Source organism: Arvicanthis niloticus, chromosome 10 (genome assembly GCF_011762505.2).
Source record: "Arvicanthis niloticus isolate mArvNil1 chromosome 10, mArvNil1.pat.X, whole genome shotgun sequence".
Lineage (NCBI taxonomy): Eukaryota > Metazoa > Chordata > Mammalia > Rodentia > Muridae > Arvicanthis > Arvicanthis niloticus.
Window position 1 is genome coordinate 48,698,556 of NC_047667.1, and position 17,354 is coordinate 48,715,909.

The following is a 17,354-nucleotide window of genomic DNA, read 5'->3' on the forward strand; positions in this document are numbered from 1 at the left end:
TCTAGGGAGGATCCAAGATCAATTGATGACTTAGGGAGGACCAAGGATCAACCGATGATTCTAGGAAGGATCCTGTACAACACTATCTGGTAATAGCTTCCTAAAATACTTCCTAAAACACTGCCTCCATCCTGCTCCGGCTTTGATTTAAAAAAAAAAAAAAAAAAAAATCTCATATAGGCAAGATTTATCTACCCTTTTTTTTTCTTTCACAACTCAATTTCTCACCAAAGCAAACTGCTTTCTGTGTCCTGAAATACTTGGCCCTTATTTCAAGTTCATTTGTTTGTGTTCTGACTTCACAAACAGTACATTAATTTATGAGATCATGCATTTTATAATGCAATAACTTTTTTAACAATGGTACAAGAAGTCGTTTTTTTTTTTTATTTAACTGCTTCATTGCTCTAATCATACTAAATTAGTATACTCTTCTCTGCTGCTAAAATTCTTAGAAATAGTAACATGTTACTAATTCCTAGAGGCTCTACCTAGCCAACTATCTCTTTTACTACTAATGACCACAGGAAGATTTAGTTGTATAATATTACTTGTGTCTGACTTGATTGTTCTGAGTTCCAGTTACTCTTGTGTAACGTGGAAAAATAAGTTGTTTAAAAAATATTTACTGATTTTTCCTTATGTAAAATGTACTGAGACAGATAGCTACTCATAGAGAGGGAGTCTTAACATATTTCTGGACAGTGATGTTAAATCTCAGAAAATTGGCTGGGCAGTGGTGGCACACGCCTTTAGTCCCAGCACTTGGGAGGCAGAGGCAGGAGGATTTCTGAGTTCGAGGCCAGCCTGGTCTACAGAGTGAGTTCCAGGACAGCCAGGACTACACAGAGAAACCCTGTCCTGAAAAACCAAAAAAAAAAAATAAAAAAAAATAAAAAAAATAAATAAATGGGGATGATTTTTCTTGGCACTCCTATTTCAGTTGTGTGTGTGCATGTGTGTGTTCTGTTATATATATATATATATATATTTTTTTTTTTTTTCATGAAATTGGGTTGCAGTGTAAGAATGTGTCTAAATATGGGTTGCACTAAAATAACGTGAAAGCATCTTCAGTAGGAGAAAGGAGATGTGCAAGACATATTGAATAAAGGCCAAATGATATTAATAGCGTGTACCACAAGATTAAGGGGAAAATGAAGTCACTTTGTATTTGAGGGGAAAAGTAGATATACATTTGAGATAGTCCTTACGAGATGATGAAAGGCTGAAGATACAGGAAGTCAGGTAATGAATGTGCTTGCCTTCAAGCATGAGGATGAATATGCCGTCCTCCCCCAACCCATGTTTTTTAAAGTAACTAGTTGTAAGGCCTGGCTTGTCATCCAGCACTGGAAAAGCATGGGCAGTATGTTATTAGAGCCTGGCCTACTTGTCTTCAGACCAGTGAGAAGTTCTATTGCTTTTTGGTTTTCGTTTTGGTTTTGGTTTATTTGTTTTGTTTAATGGTTATGGAACCAAATTAAGTACATCCAAAGTTGTTCTTTGGCTTCTGCACACATACACACAGACACACATACAGACACACACACACACACACACACACACACACACACACACACACACACAATGGTTGGGGGAGAGAGAGAGGATTTTCAAAGAGATAAGGACACAGTGTCTTAGACACTGGGGACAGTCAGCCCTAAAACCTACTAAAAAGTAACATCAATAATCTAGATCACATGACTTAATTCTAGTTTCCCTGCTACTTATTTGGTACTTTATGTTTGGGAAAACTTAGTGCTGGTGAACTCTGATTAACTATTTGTTGTGCACTTTAGGTCATGGGAAGATTTTAAAGACGTCATCTTCTAGTAGACTAGACAAGAACATTTAAATTTTTAAAAAATGCAGGAGTTAGGAAGAAATCAAAGTAAGTTAAAGACAATTAAGCTTGGGAAATGCCTTAATTGAACCTGTGCAAGTATGTTTACTCACAAGCTCCACAAAACTACAGGAGAGTTTTGCTTTTTAATCCATGAGGTTCCAAGGCTGGAAAATCAGGTGAAGGGACCATAAAAATAAAACCTTGAAACAGGACGACAACTAGGAAATGGAGATTCCCTAAAATGTCCATCTACTGCTCTGGCAAGCCTGCTTCACCCCATTAATAATTCCAACATAATTAGAAACGGTGCCAACTTTTACTTTCAAATATGCTCTGGCTTGCACAATAAGTAATATAGTCATCTTCAACACAGTAGACACTCGAAAGCAGAGCTCCAAGTTATCAATAGCACATAACAAAATTTGATCCAATATGTGGCATGAAATCTTCACAAAACCAGTTTAGAAAATAGCAGGATTAAAGTCAGCACGTGAGAGAGTAAAGGGGTGTGTGTGTGTGTGTGTGTGTGTGTGTGTGTGTGTGTAATTAGTAGATCTCCTCGTCTTAGTGACTGTAGGAGGTGGGAGATGGCTGAGCAGCTAAAGGTGCTTGTTATACAAGTCTGAGGACCTGAATTTAAAGCCCATATAAAGGCATCAAGAGAAAAGTTTTCCTCTGACCTCTACATGTCCATCAAGTTCGTGGAGATGAGCACCATCTTTCATCAGTAGTCAGACTCATGGACTACGTTGGAAATTGAGAGTCTTATCTGGGAAAGAATGATCATTGCTAGACAAACGGAGTCATGGAGATCTGATGTTATTCACTCTCTAGAGGAGATCATATTCAAATGTTACACATTTACTCAAAGAGCATTTTTACTGATTTTTGGGTTCACAAGGGCTCTCCCTTCCCAAGCAAATATAAGCACTAAGTACCACTGACACACCTGGAGGAGCCCAGCTGACTAAACTTTCAGACCTGCCAAGCTGCCAACAAGAGTCTCTGACTGGTAGAATTGCCTGGGCAGGACACTCTCCAACCATGGAGCTGCCTGACAACTCTTCACTTCTCTCCAAGATTCCATGTTTTATAGTGGGTGGGCTTTTGGTGACACCATTGTCATTAGGTCATTTCTGCTCCTGTAAGTAACTCCTCACTGATACCATTCTGTAAGTAACTCTAATAAAACCCATTGGCTGACCACGTTGGACTCTGGTGATCTCCTTTCATTGGCATGTCGTTGGCTTCTTTTCTTGGGTGAATAGATCTTTGCTCACCTCTTCTCACGAATAGTGGCAACACAACACCCATGAAAAGAGATTTTTTCCCCCCAAAGGAAACAAACAAATCTAATCGCTTTCTATTGAACCATCTACAAATACTATCATCTTGAAGACTAGGAATTCAAAATCTAAGCATGGAATGGGAAACAAAACATTTAGATAACTCAGGTAGCTATTTAGAAAACAGACATAATCTCAAAAGCAGCTATGCACTAAAGGTTTGTCTGTGAAAAGCAACAACATACTTGTTTTAGATAGGGTTTTATTGCTGTGAACAGACACCATGACCATAGCAAGTCTTATAAAGGACAACATTTAATTGGGGATGGCTTACAGATCCACAGGTTCAGTCCATTATCATCAAGGCAGGAAGCATGGCAGCATCTAGGCAGACATGGTGCAGAATGAGCTGAGAGTTCTACATCTTCATTTTAAGGCTGCTAGAAGAATACTGACTTCCAGGCAGCTAGGATGAGGGAGGGTCTTAAAGCCCATGCCCACAGTGACACACCTACTCCAACAGAGTCATACCTTCTAATAGTGCTCCCTGGGCCGAGCATATACAAACCATCACATTCCACTCCCTGGCCCCCATAGGCTTGTCCAAACATGTAAGTCTATGGGGGCCACACCTAAACATAGCATAATGCAAAATACATTTAATCCAACTTCAAAAGTCCCCATAGTCTATAACAGTCTGAACAATGTTAAAAGTTCAAAGTCTCTTCTGGGATTCCATCCGATCACTTAGCTGTAATCCCTAAAGCAAGACAGGAAACCAGCTGGGCAAACTCCAAACTCTGCAACACAATATAAACACTGAAAATGCATCAAAAGTGTGATATAACTACATCAAGAAAGCAGGGGATGGAGGAGAGTGTTAGATTGCATAGGACTAGTCCATGAAGGAAAAAGCAAATCCTTAGCCTCCATTCAAGTGCCTACAATTCAAAACATAAAAACAAGAAATAATAAGCATGCCATGTAAGATGTGGAGTAAATACCACAGAATTATTGGCTGTAAGAGATGGAAGCAGTTGAACAGGGAGATGTGGGGGGAGGGTCTGAAATTTATTTTTATAATTTAACTGAAAACATTTGATTCTTGTGTGTATATATAACTGAATTTAGGAAAATGCCTAAGGTCACAGTCATCAGGTACTTACTATTTATGGCACAATAAGTTCATATGTTAAACCACACACACATATATGTATATATACACATATATGTGTATATATATGCATATATATACATATATGCATATATGTATATATATGTATATATACGTATATATGCATATATATACACATATATGTATATATACATATATATGCATATATACACATATATACACACACACACACACATATATATATGAAGAAGAGATGTGAAGTAAATGAAAAACATTTCCCAAAGCATTCTTTTGTATTTTAGGACACAGAATTCTCACTGCTGTGTGTGCACTTTCCAAACTTTAAAAACGTAACTTTTGCTGCTGGCCTCAAGTTTCCTTTCTTGCTTATTATCTGTGAGACCATCTCAGATATCTTCCTAACACATAAGTACTTAGCTAGTAGTGATTGAGGAAAACTCACTCCACTCTAGTCATTTTGTCATTATCATGGTTTGAGGCCTGAGTTGTGAACATCATTACATGGATCGAGTCATTTCATCTCATCTTTTTTCACGGGAAGATAATGTGGTATTAAAGCATGCCCATCTGTAAATCGTCCCCACGCCTACGTTAAAGGATATTCAAGGCCAACTGGTATTGAGTTACTTTGCAATTTCCCTCCACCGTACAGCCATCCTTTACTCACACATAAATGACTCAAACAACTTAATTGATTTCATTGGGTAGGTCTATTCCATAGGAAAGCATTACACACTAATTATCTCTCATCACTGAATAATTGGCCAAGAGTAAGAGAGACGCTCCCAAGCAAGGTTAGCGGCTGTTGATAATACAGCATTTTTATAGGAGGTATTTGCAAGCCAGCTCAATGGCCACTCTCTCCAGAAGGTCTTCTTTTCTGACAGAGCTCTCCTTTATAGTCCCTCTACTTTGGGAGCTTCCATACCATGAGACGTCATCACATTCACTAGAATGGCAGGGATTGTAGAGCCACCTCTATATTCCCCACAGTGCTTTGCATTATCCCTGCCATAAAGGGGCATCCAACCAAGCTTAGAAGGAGCATACCAATGATAGCAATCTAGGAAGTGGCATGAGTTTGTGTCTTAAGCATATGCTATATAACATCAGAACTTTGTGTACCCTTAAAGTGTACTGAAAGTGAAAAGCTCAGCTAAGCAATAAGATCTCCATTGTATTGTTTGTAAAGTGGAACAGCAAAATCAAACTTTTCAGAAACATGTGGCTTGTCTTATGATTGCCAGTACTTAGTTTCATCTTCCAAGATAATATTGGAAAGCAAATAACATTCGAAGAGGTTTTCAAGTTCCGAGTACTCAGGAGATGGAGGCAGAAAGATGGCCGTAAGTTCAGGACCAGCCTCAGTTGCATCGCGAGTTTCAGACCAGTGTAAGCAACAGTGTGAGACTTGGTGCAAAAACAGAAGAAGAAGAAGAAAAAAAAAAGAAGAAGAAGAGGAAGAGGAAGAGGAAGAGGAAGAGGAAGAGGAAGAGGAAGAAGAAGAAGAAGAAGAAGAAGAAGAAGAAGAAGAAGAAGAAGAAGAAGAAGAAGAAGAAAACCTAAAAGAAAACAGAATGAAAAATTAAATATTAAATGTTTTTTTACTGAAGTATAAGGATGAGAATGAGACTTAGTAACACTAAACAGAACTTAAATTTTAATTACCACGCACAGTACTATATTTTGCTGACGCTTTTTGTAGGTAATTGGCTAGGGAAATCGCAGAGAGGGTTCCTCCAGGGTGAAGTTAGGCACGGCTGCTGTGGCTCCATAGTTCCTCACGGCACAGCCCCAATGACACATGAGAAAGTCCATGGGTTTTTACAGGCTTTAATGTCATGGTGGGTGGTGGCTGGATCTGGACGCAACCACTCCCCCATCCCCTAAAACCCTGGGCAGTCCTGAGTTAAATAGCAGGGGGGAGGGGCTGGGGAAGAATGCTTAATTGGCTCCACCCTCTGGCCTTCAGGTACCTCATTAGTATGTAAATCTCTCTAGGGCCTGAGGCCTGTTCCTCCAGTCAGTTAGCCCATAGACCTCTCTGTGGGAGTGGTTGTTGGAGGGCTGAAGCTAAATGAAAAGAACCAGGGCCTGGGAGCAGAGGGAACTACTGCCGTCTAATAATGGTCCGGGGTTCCAAGCTCATTTCTCGACCAAGCACACAGCTGCTTCTCACAGCCCACGGCCCTACAACTTTCAAGCGAATGTGCGTTTGTTGCTTCTCTTCCAAGCCCTCCTCTCCTCCTTTCCACTCTCCTGTCACCATGTGCACCCCACTTCTGCTTCCTCAGCACCTCATTCTCCCTTTCATAATAGCTTCCTTTCTAGTCATAACTTAGTTCTTTCAATTCTATGTATGTATATGTGTCTGTTGACGTACATGCCACATAAGTAAGGGATCTCCCAGAAGCCAGGAGAAGGTATCAGATCCCTCTGAACTGGAGTTACAGGTTAGTTGCGCCCGCCTCCAACCATGCAGGTGCTGCGAACCACACTCAGCTCCTCTGGAAAAGCAGGAAATGCTCTCAGCCATCTCTCCAGCCCCCTCTAGTTGGAATGGAATTTTTAGTCCTAATTTGTCTTTTAGATCATGTTGGCTAATTTTAAACCTTGGGTGTGTTTTTAATTTCACCACTTTCCGGGTCTACTTATACGCTGAGAAATTAAATATGATACATGTATCTGTGTAATTGTAATTCACTGTGTCTGCTTTTAAGTCAAACACAGCTGCTGGAAATATTTTCCTAAATGGGCAGGATATTTAAAAATTTTAAATCATACTACTCTGCAATGTTGCCAACATGGCCTGGATTGTGAAAGGTACACAAAGCATCATATTGTCTTTTGTCTTCACATATAGTGTTCTTTGTATTTTCACCTCCCCATGATCACAGAGCACTTCTCCTAAATACATCTTTCCCAAAATTTCCCTTCAGGTCAAATCCATCGTCACATGCAGATTCTTACTCTTACACTGTAACCACAGAATGAGCATTTCCAGAAAGCATTCTGAGATCTGTACCTTTTGTTGTTGCTGTTGTTGGATATGTTTAGAAACTGCTCTAGAACATTCTTCCCCAGCTCCTTGATGCATTAGTCTTACAAGAGGAAATAAAATATTTCTCTTGCACTTCATTCAAGGTGTGGCTGTAAGAAATTTGGTAAAAAAAAAAAAAAATTTATATTCTGCTAGTTAATGTTTAAGCTCTGTCACCATCATGAATGTGGATGTTTGTATTTCCATTCTGATGTGAAAAAGTAGAACACAGTGTATGCTACTGTGGGAATTATAACATCTGGTAAAATTGTGATAATACATAGTACATATCATGATATAGATTTTACATAATTATAGATTAGATGATACTGTCTTGTAATATTTATACCATCTAGCTATTCTACTGGGTCTATCCCCCCATCAAGTAAAGTCCTAGGCCAGATACTCACTTTCTGGTTCACCTGTGCTTCTCACAGGTCCATAATAGATGTAAACTGCATGGTACTGAATGTGAATAAGTTAAAATGTAAGAAGCCTAGAGTAATGATACAGACACAGCCTTTCCTTGTGTGATTGCCTGGATTGTCTTCAGTCCACCCAGAAGCAGGTAGCAATGCTCCTGTTTCTCACTTAGCAATGGGTGAGGACATTATCAGGAAGCTCCTCCCACCAAGCCCCTCTCCTTATAGTCTTATGTCTCTCTTGTCTCTGCTCTTTTTTCCTAACTCCCTCTGTGGACCCTGGTCTGTGTTTCTGCCCTTTTGGATGCAAAAGCTTTCTGTCTGTGCTTATAATATACAACCTAGAATGTAAACTTCAATGAGGCAGAGACTCCCGCAGAGCTTTCTGATGCTGGTCATAATGTTAATAAAATAAACAGTAGGCCCTGGGCTATAAACTGTCCTATTTAAAAAATAAACCTGGACTTCTCTTTAGTACGAGAGCCATTTATACCATACATGGTATCCCTGAGCCTAGGTGCTTTTCCATGTACCAGGACACAGCTCTGGGACTGTGGCCCTCCAGACACCTACACAGTCAAATATACATGTACATGTATATGATGATTTTCAGATGATATTTTTTGAAAGACAGCTAATTGAAGAAGAAACAAAAAGGAAGAAGGGAGAAATGAACAGAGAGAAAGAAGGAAGACTTAACTTCCTATACTTTCTGGGTTTATGTCAAAGTCCTATAATCTAAAAACCACAAGTTATCAGATGTCATAAGTGTGATGTGTGTCTGGCCAGAAATATATAAAAATATGTATAAATATTTTTGTTACATGAATATATTATAAATAAATATGTATAAATATATCAAAAAATAAATATAAATATTTTTAGGGTTTTGTCTGGAAAAGGTATTGAAAGGCCTACATTTTTTTGTGTGATCCCAAATCTATCAGGGAAGAAAAATTAGATACTCAAATCTGTTTTTCAGACACACATTTTATTTATAGGTTGTACCATTACTCTCCTGTGAGACCATACACACACACACACACACACACACACACACACACATGACAAGAAAACAGAGGCTAAATAAAAATAAATATTTTGGGATTTGGTTGGCGTCTGGTGTGCTGCAGTCTACACATGGACATGGGGCTTGTTTGAGTGGGTTGGAGATCAGAACATACATTCAGGGTAAGCTATTCTGATTATTGTTTTAGCCAGAAGTATGTAAATAGAAATGGAAACAGCATCATTCATACGGTTAAAGGATGTTAGTCGACACTGTGGTTTAGGTCCTCCAGGGTCAATGTTGTTGAAGGTGGAAGAGGCTTTTGAAAAGAGGAGGCCTCCATGGGAGGAGCTTTGATGGTCTTAGGCCTTCCTATTCCTTTTCCTTTGCAGTTGTCTGAAGGAGAGCAGCTGGCTACATCATGAATTCCCAACTATAAAGTTCTGCCTTACCAGAGACCCATAAGCTACAGGGTCTGCCTGCCATGGATTGAAACCCTGAGACAAAAGAAACCTTTCCTCTTGTGTTGATTGCCTCAGGTATTTTGTTGCAATAATTGAAAGCTGACCAACACTATAGCCAGCTGGGCACTGAAAGTATAGTCTCTCTCTCTCTCTCTCTCTCTCTCTCTCTCTCTCTCTCTCTCTCTCTCTCCCTCCCTCCCGCCCGCACCCTCCCTCCCTACCTCTCTCCCGTCCACATCCCCCTGCCTCCCCCTCCTCCCATCTCCCCTCTTCTCCCCTCTCCCCTCTCCTCTCCTCCCCTCTCCCCTCCTCCTCCCCTCTCCACTCCTCCTCCCCTCCCTCCCCTTCCCCTCCCCTTCCCTTCCCCCTCCCCTCCCTCTCTCCCTTTCCTCCCTTCATCTCTTTCTTTTCACTTTTTGTCTTTGTGCCTTTCCTCTCTGTCTCCTGCTCCTCCTATAGTTCTCTCTGTGTCTCTCTCTCTTTGTATAGGGGGTTGGTCTCTTCTAAAACACACTATTTCAAAACTGCTGAAGTGAAATTTGAGGTCTTGACTAATATCTAAGATCAGTTAATAGCTGGAAGATGAGGGCCAAATACTACGTGATAATTGTCATGTGAAAGAGCCAGTAAAAACAGACTTTTCTGAAATAAGAGGTCATTTCCAGAAGGTAACATCTTATTTCCATCGGTTTTCTCTAACGATTTTCTCTGTGTTTGTCAACTTTTCTCAAGACCCTTTCTGCCATGCAGATCATCTACTTTCTGCTTCCAGATACACACACACACACACACACTCACACACACTCACACACACGTACAAACAGGCTATTCTTCCAAGCCTGGAGAATGTTATCTTCTGCATCATATCTGTTTTCACAGAGGAGGTTAACTCGTGTCTGACAGTGTATATGCTACAAAGCTCAGAAGAGAGAGCAGGGGCAGAGGAAGCTGAACTCTAAAAAGGGCTGAGGAAGAGGAAGGCCTACAACTGAGTCTTTCCCCCCTTGTGTTAAAAATAGATAGTTTTTCTCGAATAATATATGCTGATTACAGTTTCCCCTCCCTCTACTCCTACCAGTTCTTTCCCACTCCCTCCCCTTCAGATCCACCCCCTTTCTGTCTTTCATACATAGTCTCAATGGCTAGGTGCATTTCCCTGAGACAGCGTACGTGTGCATAGTGAGTTGAGAAGAACACGCACGCCAAGACATGGGGACAGAACCCCATTTACTAAAGGGATAGAAAGAAAATCTATTTACCGTGAGCTATGAGTTTAAGAAAAGATTACCCATGTGCCAGCGGGTTGTAGAGGGCATGGCTGAAAAAAAAAAAAATCATTTGGGGTTATTTTACAAAAGGTCCCCAAAACCCCATTACCCTCTCTCCATGTCACCACCCCCACTAATTCTGCTCTCCTCCTTGTCCTGGGATGACACCCCTATGCTCTAGCAAGGAACCAATCCAGAGTCTTTAATCCTGCCAGAAATACCTAATGCTACCTCCTGATGTCTGATGGATGCTCACAATTCTAGAGAAGAGCCACGTTGCCTGTCCAAAGAACACATTGTTTTGCAGAGGAAATTAATCATCCGAAACCCAAAGAAATCCTTCTAGGAAGATCGTCAGAATGCTCAGATGTTATTTCTTAGTATTCATACAACACCAGAAATCTATTGAGATGAAAGAATACAAAGAGAGTGGGAAGGGGGGAATATGAACAGGAAATAAAGACAAGATATGGCTGAGCTGTGGAAATGAACATGGCAAGCCTCAAGCTTTGTGTTTAACAGAGACCTGGGAGCCATTTCCCTGTCTTTATTCATGTACTCAGATGAATGGTCCTTGAAGAAAAGCAGAAGGGAGCCCAATAAACAACGGAAAAGCTACCTATGTTTTCTGTCACCATGGATTTGGCAGGCAGAAATCAATAGACAGTTTTGTGTGAACATTTATATATATATATATATATATATATATATATATTTACTTATTTACCTTTTATTTTAAAGAGGGGTGCCTAGGAAGGAGTTGCGAGACAGAAAATTGTAATTGTAATATCTCATATGAAAAAAATCTATTTTCAATTAGAAAAAAACCCAAAATACCTAAACGAGAAAGAAACTGAATTGTGACAAGAATAATTAGCAGATAGAAACCAAGCAACACATCCTAGGAAATAAAGTGTGGTCTCAGGCCTTCCTGTTACAGTTGCTTGAGAAACTGAAAATGCAGGGTCAGGAAGCAACATCTCCCTTCTTCCTTGTGCACTGAAACTGACTGGGTATCACAGAGGTAGAGAGAAGTGCTCCTCTAGTCTATGTGTGCTTGTTTAAAATGTCATGGGGGCTGCATAAGACAGTCATGCTACTGAGTGCCACTGTCCTAAAAATAAAGTGGAAGGCCAGGCAGGCCAACCCTTCTGGTCACTTATCAGAAGAGACTTAAGTGATCAACGCCAGGCAGTGATGTCTCTGGGAAGCAGCTATACATAAGTGACATTAGCCTTATTATTAAAGCAATGAGTTCAGATATAGTTGATTACTGGTTTCTCTTTCACAACCCCTCTTTATTTCAATTTTGGGTTACAATTCTCACGTTTTTTACCCTGTTTCTTTCAAAGAACTTTATGTTTGCCAAAAGGATATTTCACATGAAGTTAACAAACAGCTCTTGGTTTCAACCAGCTTTGCAAAGGTTTCCAAACGCTTATCTCTAAGTCCCACACGGCTACAGGACACTCTGACATCACTGGTATGAGTGCTTCTTCCAAGATAAATCTGCTTTCAGACACATGTCGCATAAAGCTTTCAGTGAGTAAACAAAGTTCCAAGGGCTGAGAACTCAGCTGCCCCTGTACATCCTGCAATTAGAACTAGTGCGTTTTACTGTTTGTGTTTTTCTGCAATGCAGTGAGCTTGCTTACACTAACACACACACACACACACATCAGAGGGAACAGAAAATTTTATTTATCTTGTCTCACGGCAACTTCAATTATGGATTCTTCATTCTCTATTATTTCTAGGCACGGTATATAATTTTTCTGTTTATAAAATCAAAACAATGAAAAAACACTATTCTCTCCACTCTCCACTCTATTGTCATTTATTATTGAATTCTGGTGCAGCTCTTTGATTGACAGATGGCAAGAGCAGGGTTAGTGGAAGGAACTCAGATCATGCTATCAGAAAAGAAAGACGGCACATATTAAGACACATACATACATACATACATACACACATACATACATACATGCAATCACAGTAACAAGACTTTTAAATGGCAGACTAGCATTTCCAGAACCCAGGTTGGCTACTCCACACTTCTGTGACCTTGGGGAAATGCTTAGATTCTCTAGATTCTCTAGGACTGTCAAAGGAGACTAGTGAGATGGCTATGGGGCTGAAGACTCGAGGGAGGGAGGGAGGGAGGGAGGGAGGGAGGGAGGGAGGGAGGGAGGGAGGGAGGGAATAGCAGTATCTAGAACACAGGACAGAACAGAGCAGGCCAATGAATAAAGGGCTCATTCCAAATTCATGAGGAGGAAGAGAACATGGTTGCCTGGAAAATGAACATGGGACTAGTTTTGTCAAATAATAAATTCTCACTGAGGCGAGTGTCTAGAAGCTGTGCCCATCACTCTGGGGTCCAGTAGTTAAGTTCTCACTTAGGAGTTTTTCTCAATCAGAAACCCACTCAGTACCTTAGGCTAAGATCTGCACATATATAATAAAATGTATGTTATTCTTTATATTTCTTTCCTTCCATCTATACACATAGCCAAGACCCCTGTCTGTGATGAAGTCCATAATTCTGCTTTACATCCAAACATTCAGCCGTTACTTTTTCAAACTCCATGAACAAAGAGAAAACGGTGCTTACATTATGTCAGCTATGTGACTACTCTTCTTGTATGCTTTTGCTTTGTCAGTTTTGAGACATAGTCTCTCGCTATAGTCCAGGCTGGACTGGAACTCAACAGCACACCTACTACCTCAACCTTCCTAAGTTTTGAGTTTCCAGATGTTGACCATCACACTCCCAGAAATGCCTTTACAAAATTTAAAGCTGAGAGATGCAGAGCAAAACTATCTCTTTATCTGTTAATGTATAGCGATGTCTATATTCTTCCTTCTGGCTACAGAGGAAGCAGGTCCTTTGTTTAATCAAGCATGGAAGGGGAAATGATAGAGCAGAGGTTTGTGTCAGCGAATTCCTCTGCTTCTGCTCACTCATTATGACACTACAGGAGGGGTTTTCACTGAGATCACAATGAAGAATCCAGGTGAAGACAGGTTGGTGGCAAGCAGAGACTTGCTGGCCCAAGGTGAATTTGCTGTGAGTTTTTCCTATTGCTTTATATGAGAAGAGGTTAAGTTGGCTCTTAAACATATAGTCAGAGCTGCCTGGACGGTTCCTTGAGGGTATAATCACCAATGACCTTGTAATCAGATGCCTCTGTTTACAGAGAAGCCAAACTGGAAACCAGCAACAATTACAACTGAATCCTGTTTTTAACACGGAGCATTTAGCATAGAACTATTTAGGCCTGAAGTTGAAAAAACAATCTGAGACTATTATCAGTCTGACTCAAAGTCTCTTTGAGGTAATTTTTGTTAAAAGAGAGAGAGAGAGAGAGAGAGAGAGAGAGAGAGAGAGAGAGAGAGAGAGAGATTTATTGTGTGTCTGTGTGTGAAGACATACAATGATGGGAACAATTTGTGGGGTTGGTTCTCTCCTTCCATCTTGTAGGTTCCAGAGATTGGATTAAGGGCCTCAGGTTTGGTAGCAAGTGCCTTTACCCATGGAGCCATCTCACAGCCTGTGTATTAACTTTCTAACATCCCCATGCTTCACTTCCCCCAACTGAAAAACCAGTAACTGTGCTTGTGTGTGCAGTAGTTAAGTGTTTGGTTCACCATTTCCCCGAGATTACCCAACCTGGGGATCTGCTGTGTGTCCCCCTTTGCCTGAGTTAGCTCAAGTTCCTATCCTGACTCTTATATAAAGAGTGACTAGTTATATAACTATTCATAGGTAATCATTTCCTCATCAAAAGAGAACACGGTTCACTTTCTGTCCATAATAGGGGCAGACTGTTTTTCTATGTTAGATCAGTCTCCATAGAATAACCAGAAATGACAAATGTGTGCTGCTGACTCCACCTGACAGGGCATGTAAGAAACTCATGACAAGAACAACGGAGCATTTGTTAATAACTGACTTCCTTTTCAAACAATATTATGTCCTAATCATCAAGTCCAGTGATATTTTCTTCCTCCTTTTGTGTTACAAGTTCACTTTCTGTGGCAGCAACGGAAGCCTTTTCAGTTCCTTGGGAAATTCTATCTCCCCAATCAGACGTTTCCATCAAACCAGAACTGATCTTTTCAGATCTTCTAACTCCTTTGCCACCACTGCATTCTCTTCCGCTCACATGCATCCTCTTATCTTCTTTGTCTTAAAAGAAACTGCCTTAACAGCATTCTCCTTATGAAATAAAGATAAACTTATTTTTTTCTGTTGCCCAGATAAGCATCTTCCAAAAAGAATTAACAATCTACTGATTTGTTGAACAGATCCAACTCAGAATCCAACTCTTATCAATTCTAGTTGTGTAATGTAGTAAGTTAACCTTTGTAAACTACTGGCTAGTGTGGATTGAAATTCACAAATCTGTAAACTAATAATTACCAGTACAAAGATACTTATTATTAAATATAAAATTGTTATTATTGTACATACTTAATGGGGTCTCTATAAAATAATATGCTTGTCAGTGTTTAGTGGAATATTAGACAAACAACTAATCTCAATAAATACCCTTAACCATCACTGCTACTATGAATACCCTCAGCCGCCATTGTTACTATAACTCTATGTTCCTCTTTGACTGCTCTTTTCTTTAGCATGCTACTTTAGTTCTCTTTTACCCCATTCTTCCTAGATCACCAATTCTTCTCAGTTGTCCAAGTGCAATCTTCATCATTTGGCCTCATAACTCAGCATCAACTCTGTGAGCATTACTTTTTTCCTTTGGCTTCCCTTCTTTTCCCCTCTCTCTGTCATTCTCTATCTCTCATCTAACTCTTCTCTGCTTATTCCTCTAAGGGCACTTGGGTACCACATTGGTTCTCTTCTTCATTGGAGAGTAGGGTCTGAAATCAGTTGTATCTAGAACCCAAGTATACATGACAGGTTCAGGGAAGGGAGAGTTTGGACCATAGCACTGTCACCAAGGAAGCCAACTTTTTTTCAAGGCTCAAAGACAGATGGAATAAAGGGCTAAAGGGGTTTATCCATTTAGCAGTCAATATTATTAGATAAAATTATAGTAAGGCATTATAAAAGAAGATTCACGTTTGATGATATATTGACCAAAACTTGATAGGCATCCCAATGTTAGCTTCTTGCAAGATTTTGTAAGGTCATGTTCATAATCTAGTCACTAACTATTGTCTTCCACTATTTGGATTTCAGTGATTGGATTCAGGTTGATGGGACTGGGTGGTAAGTGCCTGTACCATGTAATCAGAGATTGTAGGCATAATGTTATTGTTATTCCCAGATTGTAAAGATTCTCTAATCAGTAAAAATCTGATCAGCCAATGACTGAGCAGAGGAGAAATTAGGCTGGACTTCCAATCCCAGAAAGGGGAAGGGGAAAGAGAGAGGAATAGAAGGTTTACCAAGAGAAGAGGGTCCAGGAGACATCATGAGATGAGGCGTGGAGCAGAGAGAGCCAGATCAATACTAAAATGCAAGTATCTAGAGGATTTTGGCTCAGAGGTAGCCAGATTAGTTTAGAGGATTAGAATAGATCAATAACTGCTCAGTTATTGTGCCATCAAGCTTATTAAATAAATCTAATAATCTGTCTCATTTATTTGGGAGCTAGCCAAGATAAAGAAAAAAACTGTCACTTTTGAAACAATATTAAGAAGAGATGAACAGTTCCTGGTTGATAACGAGAACTGTATGTTTTTCCCATACTAGAGGTAGACAGTTTTTGCACCAAAGTGAATTTATGTTGTATTTTTTAGTTTCTATAGTCACTTATTATGTTTCTTTAATTATAAACTACCCGGTGATTTCATATTAATCTGTTTTTATTTTTTCTAGTTCTCACTACAATCTTAGTTTTATTTCTATCTCACTGCAATCTCGGTTATTCACACCCTAAATCTTGAAGTCACAACAAAAAAACTCACATCTGAGAAAGTTTGGAAAGAAAAATTTCAGACATCTCCAAAGTAGCCAAGGGTCTCTACCACACTAGGTGGTCTGTTTTTCCCACCTATAGGAAATGTCACCTGATACCTCTTGCTGGGTGTTAGGATAACACTTCTGCCTTGGTTCACACATGACTTCTAATGTTCTTGATTTATGTTGGTCCTGATACAAGTAACCAATAAAGCTCTCCTTTATTTCATGATCTATCTATTCCTTCCTGAACCATCTTATAGACATAAACTATGCCTTTTCATCTTTGAAATCAGTGTCTTTCATGAAGTAGACAATGAATGGTTTAAGTTCTAGGCTGAAGTGGGAATATATGCTTTAGAGATTCTGAGAAAAACCTGCTTCCATTGTAACAAAGGTGAGAGAGCCACTTCAATGCAGAGGGACTCTGAGCTGATGAAACCAAAGCCGACCTCACCTTCCTCTTTCTTCACAGCAGTTCTCCTGGGCAGAGAAGCCTCCTTCCTGACACTTTACGTTCTCTGAGCATGTGCTTTGTGAAATGGGATCCTGGTAATGGTTTTGCAATGTTGGGATAGGATGAAAAGAGTGACTATTTTCAATTCTCATTATCTCGTGTGGTACGTTATACCAGGTCTTCTTAAATTTGTTCCACTTCTGACACCTTTGACTGTGTATCTGTGTATGCATATGTACATATACATGTATGAATACAGATGCACATGAGTATGAACATGTGCATTGAAAACAACCTTGAGGGCCATGTCTCAAGCACCATCCACCTTTTTTCTTTCTTTCTTTTTTTTTTTTTTTTCTTTTGAGACTGCTTTGGAGCTTATTAAGTGTGTTGGTCAGGGTTTCTATTCCTGCACAAACATCATAACCAAGAAGCAAGTTGGGGCTGGGTGGGGAAAGAGTTTTACTC